The sequence below is a fragment of the Engraulis encrasicolus genome, chromosome 7 (genome assembly GCF_034702125.1).
Source record: "Engraulis encrasicolus isolate BLACKSEA-1 chromosome 7, IST_EnEncr_1.0, whole genome shotgun sequence".
NCBI lineage: Eukaryota > Metazoa > Chordata > Actinopteri > Clupeiformes > Engraulidae > Engraulis > Engraulis encrasicolus.
In genome coordinates, this window is record NC_085863.1 from 419,534 (window position 1) to 426,576 (window position 7,043).

At 38.9% G+C, this 7,043-nt stretch overlaps 1 long non-coding RNA gene across 1 annotated transcript; it reads right to left on the reverse strand.

Moving 5' to 3' along the window:
• Window positions 1-3,191: 3,191 nt before the first annotated feature.
• On the reverse strand, window positions 3,192-4,761 carry LOC134451885 (uncharacterized). The gene is made up of 3 exons (XR_010035301.1): window positions 4,228-4,761; window positions 3,704-3,956; window positions 3,192-3,375 (listed from the first exon to the last, which is right to left on the reverse strand). It is a non-coding gene; the product is annotated as an uncharacterized LOC134451885 (long non-coding RNA).
• Between the last annotated feature and the right edge of the window lie 2,282 nt (window positions 4,762-7,043).

Genomic DNA, 7,043 nt, shown 5'->3' on the forward strand with positions numbered 1-7,043 from the left:
TAAAAATACATTGAAGGGCTTACAGTATTTAAAGCTTTGAACTAAAACTTCTTCAATGCCAAACTGATGTGAAAAGTGAGGTGCAGTCTTCCTCCTGTCAGTACACCTGCATTTAGCAGTAAATGGATTCAGTCTGATCACCATATACAGCTATAGTGATGCTAATAATATTCAAGGTCTAAAATGCAGTTTGCATTCTTCACTGATGGAAAAATACAGAGAGGGAGTTTAAAGGCCTATGGCTGTCATGGATACGTTCCAAGTTCAAAGCTGTCATCCTCAGAGCTCTATACAGCGTGTCTGTCCCAAATTAGATTCCCCAAGTGTATCGTTTGGTGTCAGTGAAGACTTCTCACAACAAAGAGATGCAGGCCTTTTAAACACCCATGGTAACACTTCCAAATAAGGGTCCATAATTAACAGTGAAGTAGCTACAACCTAATACTTAAGTAAGGGTTAATAAACATTACTTAATGCCACATTAGACACATATTAATTGCTATTAATGCATTAGTAAGCAGTTACTTAACTATTAGATAACTATTACCTTGTGTTACAAGTTAATAGCATATTATGATTTAACTAATAGATAAGTAAGGGCACAGTTAATAGTTAAGTAGCTATCAGGTCATACTTAACTAAGGTCCAAAATTAACACTTACTTAATACAAAAGCAAGGCATAACTAATGGTTATATAATACATAAATATTGGGTTTTGGGACCCTTATATTAGAGTTGGCCCAGGATAACTAATGGTTAATTAATAGATAGATATTGGTGTTTGGGACCCTTATATTAGAGTTGGCTGCAGATAACTAATGGTTAATTAATCTATAGATATTGGTGTTTTGGACCCTTATAATAGAGTTGGCTGAGCATACCTAATAGTTAAGTAATTAATCGACCTTGACATCTAGTTTTCACTCGTTCAAATCACTGTAATGGTGGCAACAGGAGCCATTATATAGCAAGGATTGGACGTACACTTCTCAATGATGGTGGGATGATGAGATGTAATTTTTTCATGTACCACTTATTAAATTGAATGGTAAAAACTCTACAATAAATGCAGAACATTAGGAAGAGTAACAGTTTTGAAGAGAAACTAAACCATTCCTTTGTGATAATTAAGTTAATGTTTGAGAATATTAGCTCCAAGAAGTGCAGTGCATGATGGGTATGCAATCTACAGACAACAATATTTCGGTATTAATTAATCATTAGGTATGCCTTGCTTTTGTATTAAGTAAGTGTTAATTAAGGTCCTTAGTTAAGTATGACCTAATAGCTACTTAACTATTAACTGTACCCTTACTTATCTAGTTAAATAATTATATGCTATGAACTTGAGACACATGGTAATAGTTATCTAATAGTTAAGTATCTGCTTACTAATGTTTAACATGTGAATTAATAACAATTTATATGTGTCTAATGTGGCATTAAGTAGTGATTATTAACTGTTACTAAAGTATTAGGTTATAGCTAATTTGCTGTTCATTATGGCCCCTTATATATATGGCCCCTTACCATGTGTCTCAAGTTCATAGCATATAATTATTTAACTAAAAGATAAGTAAGGGTACAGTTAATAGTTAAGTAGCTATTAGGGCAGACTTAACTAAGGACCTTAATTAACACTTACTTAATACAAGAGTAAGGCATATCTAATGATTAAATAATACCGAATTATTGTTGTCTATAGATTGCGTACCCATCATGCACTGCTCTTCTTGGAGCTAATATTCTCAAACATTAACCTAATTATCACAAAGGAATGGTTTAATTTCGCTTCAAAACTATTACTCTTCATATTGTTCTGCATTTATTGTAGGGTTTTTACCATTAAAATTAATAAGTGGTACATGAAAAAATTAAATCACATCACCCCACCATCATTGAGAAGTGTACGTCCAATCCTTGCTATATAATAGCTCCTGTTGCCACTATTACAGTGATTTGAACGAGTGAAAACTAGATATCACAGTAGATTAATTACTTAACTATTAGGTATGCTCAGCCAACTCTATTATAAGGGTCCCAAACACCAATATCTATCGAATAATTAACCATTAGTTATCCGCAGCCAACTCTAATATAAGGGTCCCAAATATCAATATCTATCTATTAATTAACCATTAGTTATCCTCAGCCAACTCTAATATGTGACCCACCACCACAAAACCAGGCATAAGTCTCTGGATATCAAAAATGAGTTATCTATGTGGATTGATAGAGCAGAACCCAAGGTTTATTATGGTGAAAAAATTATGTTTCTATCATAAGTAGAACCAAAGTTACGGACATTTTACTTTTGGAGTTTGGACATATTTCGCGAAACGCCTTTTCGAGAAATCGGCCGTCAAAGTTTTGGACTATTTTATAGGTATAAAGTCCTTAGCAACGCATATTAATTATCATCCGATTGACATGAAATTTTCACAGATGATTAATGACACTATGACGGACATGTCACAGAAGTTTTGTTTAAATCAAAGAACTTTAACCTATTATTTAAACGGAAACTGACTTTTCCATCCAAATGGAATTTCGGGGAAATCATCCACCTGAAATATGATCATCTTATATCACCAATTCATGCTCTCATACTGTATCTGTCTTCATGTTATGCCTTAAAGAAAGTGAAAGCCCAACTGGGAAACTCCTACTACCTTTGTCATTGTGACACAGCACTCCACAGCACACAAGTGCACACTGCGCACAATGAAATTGCATTTATGCCTCAAAAGGGGGCAGCCCCCAATGGCGCCCCAAAGGGAGCAGTGCGGCAGGACGGAACCATACTCAGGGTACCTTAGTCTTGGAGGATTATGGGGAGAGCACTGCTTAATTACTCCCACACCAACCTGGCGGGTCACGAGTCGAACCGGCAACCTTTGGGATACAGTCTGATGCCCTAACCGCTTACCCATGACTGCCCTACCGCTTACCAATGGCAACCCTAAAAGAACTAAAAAAGACAATTTAACTTGCATATTCAAATTCAAATGTGCTTTATTGGCATGCTTGGAAGTATCAATGCTGCCAAAGCTTAAAAAAACACAACATACAGTGCATCAAGGACATGAACATTTAGGTCAATATAGCATTAAATTAAATGCATTTAGTATAAACACATACACACATGCACACGCATGCATGCGCGCATGCATGCACGCACACACACACACACACACACACACATTACTCACGTATTCTCTTGTGTACTTGCCACATATTTACAGATTTAAAAGTTCATCTCCACGCCCACAACCTGTCTATGGGCACTCTCAGAGTCAGTGTAAGATTCAGATATGCGTTGCTTTCTTCAAGTCTCCACTCTTGTTGGTGCTTGATGGTCCAATAGTTCTTCTCTATGAAAAATAACAAAAATAATGAATTGACAGAAAAAAAGTTTTCAAAACAAAAATAGTTATACCCTAAGACAGCTACATTTTTTTCTCTTTTCCAGCTCAACTGAAATTAATTATTTACATATAAATCGATATAGGTCATTATATGGAGTAGAATTTTAACAATCGCCGCCCATTGTAAATCAAGATATTAACCTTAAAAGCATTGAAATATGACAGCTGCAGCATAAACATGAAATTCATTAAAAGAATGGCTACCAGCCAACTATGACACCCATATTACAAATAGGTTAGATGACCACAATATTTAAAAGAGAATGTTAATTACCTGTCCCAAGAAGAACATCTTTGTAGCTTTGGTTGACCTTGGTGGCAGTGTGAACTGAAGGCAGGGGCTGTAGATCATCACGTTTAAATCCAGGGACATGTCCAGTGAGCACTAGGGCATTTTGTGAACCTTGTTGTTGGATGAATGTCACCTCTCCTTTGATGTTGTCCAGCTGAAGGGATCTCTTTCTCCCTCCTGTCCTGTCCCATTGGAGTACCATTTCAGTAAGCCTGTTAGTCTTTCCTTGCTGATGCTGGAAAAAATAATAGGAATAGTATGTAAAAAATACCATTCCAGTTAACTACAGGTAGAATAGTTGCATATACTGTCAGTATTATTTTAAGTTTAGCCCATTTCAAAACGAGGAGTATGTAATCACTAAAGGCATGCACTGAGACGTTTTTCTAGAGCTCCATTATACCCACACATACATGTCATGCAGATGAAATCCGGAGGGTTAAAACGTAAAAATCAAGAAACAGAAAGTGTCCTCTGCTATGTAACTAAGTTGCACACTAACTTACCAAAGATTATTGGTCTTTTCATAGCCAGAATTGGGAGATACGTCCGCGGTAAAAATCGCATTGGTCTTCTCCACTGCTGAATCTGTTCCCAGTTCGTGCACTCGATCGTCTTTTTCATCATCAAAGGCATCCCAGTCATCATCAGACTCCCAGTCGCCTTTGTCCTTGTCATTGTTGTCCAAAAATGAGGAGTAAATACGGCTATTTATGAGACGAAACATTAATCAAACTTGCAATAACACTAACCATGCTTGGTTTGTTGCGGATGTAAGTGAGAGAACTGCGCATGCCCGTAGAGCACGCGGTGGGCGTTTGACCAATCACGGAGCTTGATCTTGACAGGCATAGCAACAAGAGGGTTTGGTTTACTCTTTTGATTGGCTCTTTTAAAAGAACTACAAAATAATATCGCCATTTGACCTACGTGATTGGACAGGGCATTTCATTAGCTTTCTCCTCGTACCAAACACTTGGATGATCCGCAACAGATCGGAGGTTGTTTCGGTCGGGGAAAAGTGGCACATTTCGGCTTTCTCTTTGCTCAATGAAGCCTGAACTTTTGATCACGCTGACATAATTGACATAATAAACATCTTTATTGACCGAATTTGAATGTAATGACCATGGAAATTGAAAATATAAGTGTTAAGGTACCGTTTTCTTCCAAGATGTCAAAACACATAGAAAATCGCTTCCCTGACTAAATTTGGCTGTAGCTCTGAACGCGGCTGCGCGACTTATGCCTGGTTTCGTGGTGGGGGGTCACATATAAGGGTCCCAAAACCCAATATTTATGTATTAATTAACCATTAGTTATGCCTTGCTTTTGTATTAAGTAAGTGTTCATTTTGGTCCTTAGTTAAGTATGACCTGATAGCTACTTAACTATTAACTGTGCCCTTACTTATCTATTAGTTAAATAATAATATGCCATTAACTTGTAACACAAGGTAATAGTTATCTAATAGTTAAGTAACTGCTTACTAATGTTCAACATATGCATTAATAACAATTAATATGTGTCTAATGTGGCATTAAATAATGATTATTAACCCTTACTTAAGTATTAGGTTTTAGCTACTTTACTGTTAATTATGGCCCCTTATTTGGAAGTGTTACCAACACCCATTTCTCTCCTTGGGACCACAGAATAACAGCCACTAGCACAATAACTTCAACTGAAATAATCTTCTTCTAAAGCCGCCTCTGTATTGAATAGTTATGGGCAGTCATGGGTGAGCGGTTAGGGCGTCAGACTTGCATCTCAAAGGTTGCCGGTTCGACTCCCGACCCGCCAGGTTGGTGGGGGGAGTAATCAACCAGTGCTCTCCCCCATCCTCCTCCATGACTGAGGTACCCTGAGCATGGTACCGTCCCACCGCACTGCTCCCCATGGGGCGCCACTGAGGGCTGCCCCCTTGCACGGGTGAGGCATAAATGCAATTTCGTTGTGTGCAGTGGAGTGCTGTGTCACAATGACAATGGGAGTTGGAGTTTCCCAATGGGCTTTCACTTTTCGCTTTCGAATAGTGTAATATTCTGCCTCTCTGCTTTGGTGCTGTGCTGTATAAAATATATTCATCTTCCAATGCCACCTCTGTTATTAGTATTGTAATGTTGTCCTCCTCTCTTTCCCTGCGCTGTTCCGTCTAAAAGATTACCTTCACAATAATGTGCATTTATTTGGAGCACATTGATCGACATGCATAAAAACACAGATATTCCTCCACCAGAGAATCAATCGATCCCAATGAGACACAGCAGAGTTGTCTGGTTATCATTTTTCTGCCTTCCAGTTCAGGGAGTTAACTGGGGGATTAAGTCAGCACTTTCTAGACAAATCACTTCAGCAAGACGAGATTCCCAGAGTCTTCCAGAGTAACTTAAACTGATAACCTCCAGCCCTCACAGGGAAGACACTACAGTATCAAGCAGCCATATCTCTTTCCTAACTAGCGGGCCGATTCAGAACCACACTGAATAGTTCTATTCAAACAAAGACACTGCATGCATGCGGTAGGTTTCAGAGGATTCACATTTGCCTGTTACCACAGAAGCTGTTGTCTACATTGGTAAGACACAGCAATGCTCTTTACTCCTGTCTTGCTATTGGCACTCCAGTTGAAGGGCTGCAATAGCAACTGTCTTTATTTATGCCAGATTATTCTGCACAGCCTGGATAGGAACAAGTCCCACAACTACAGTGTTGATAGCTAAGGTTTGCCTCAAGGCCTGAAAGCTTCCTCAGTAAAGCATGCTGTGTGATCTCCACAGAGGAAGCAGATGAGGAGGATGAAGAGGAAACTAGACATGAGGAGGAGGAAGAGAACGAGGGATCAGCAGAAGAGAGGAGCAAGAGATCGGCATAAGAAAGAGAGGAGGAAGGGAGTGATTGGCAGAAGAAAGAATAGAAAATCAGGGAGTGGAGAGATCAGGCAGTGGGTGATGATTTGAGGAAATATCTAAAACCCCTCCATCTCTCCAAGCTGCAGACAGCCGTCTGTAAACAAGCTGAGAAAAGAGACTCTTCAGGAACACAGCAATATACAGGATGTCCAAATAAGGAGACGGAAGGCATTGTAAGGCATCGATAGACATTCTTTACAGCTGCAAATTATCAGGCTTATTTACACACATAAGACTCAAGCTGTCTGGCTCTGTCTCCTTCCTTCTCTCATTTGTGTTCTCTCTTTTTCTGATCTCTCTCTCTCGCTCTCGCTCTCTCTCTTTCTCTCTCTATCACACACACACACACACACACACACACACACACACACACACACACACACACACACACACACACACACACACACACA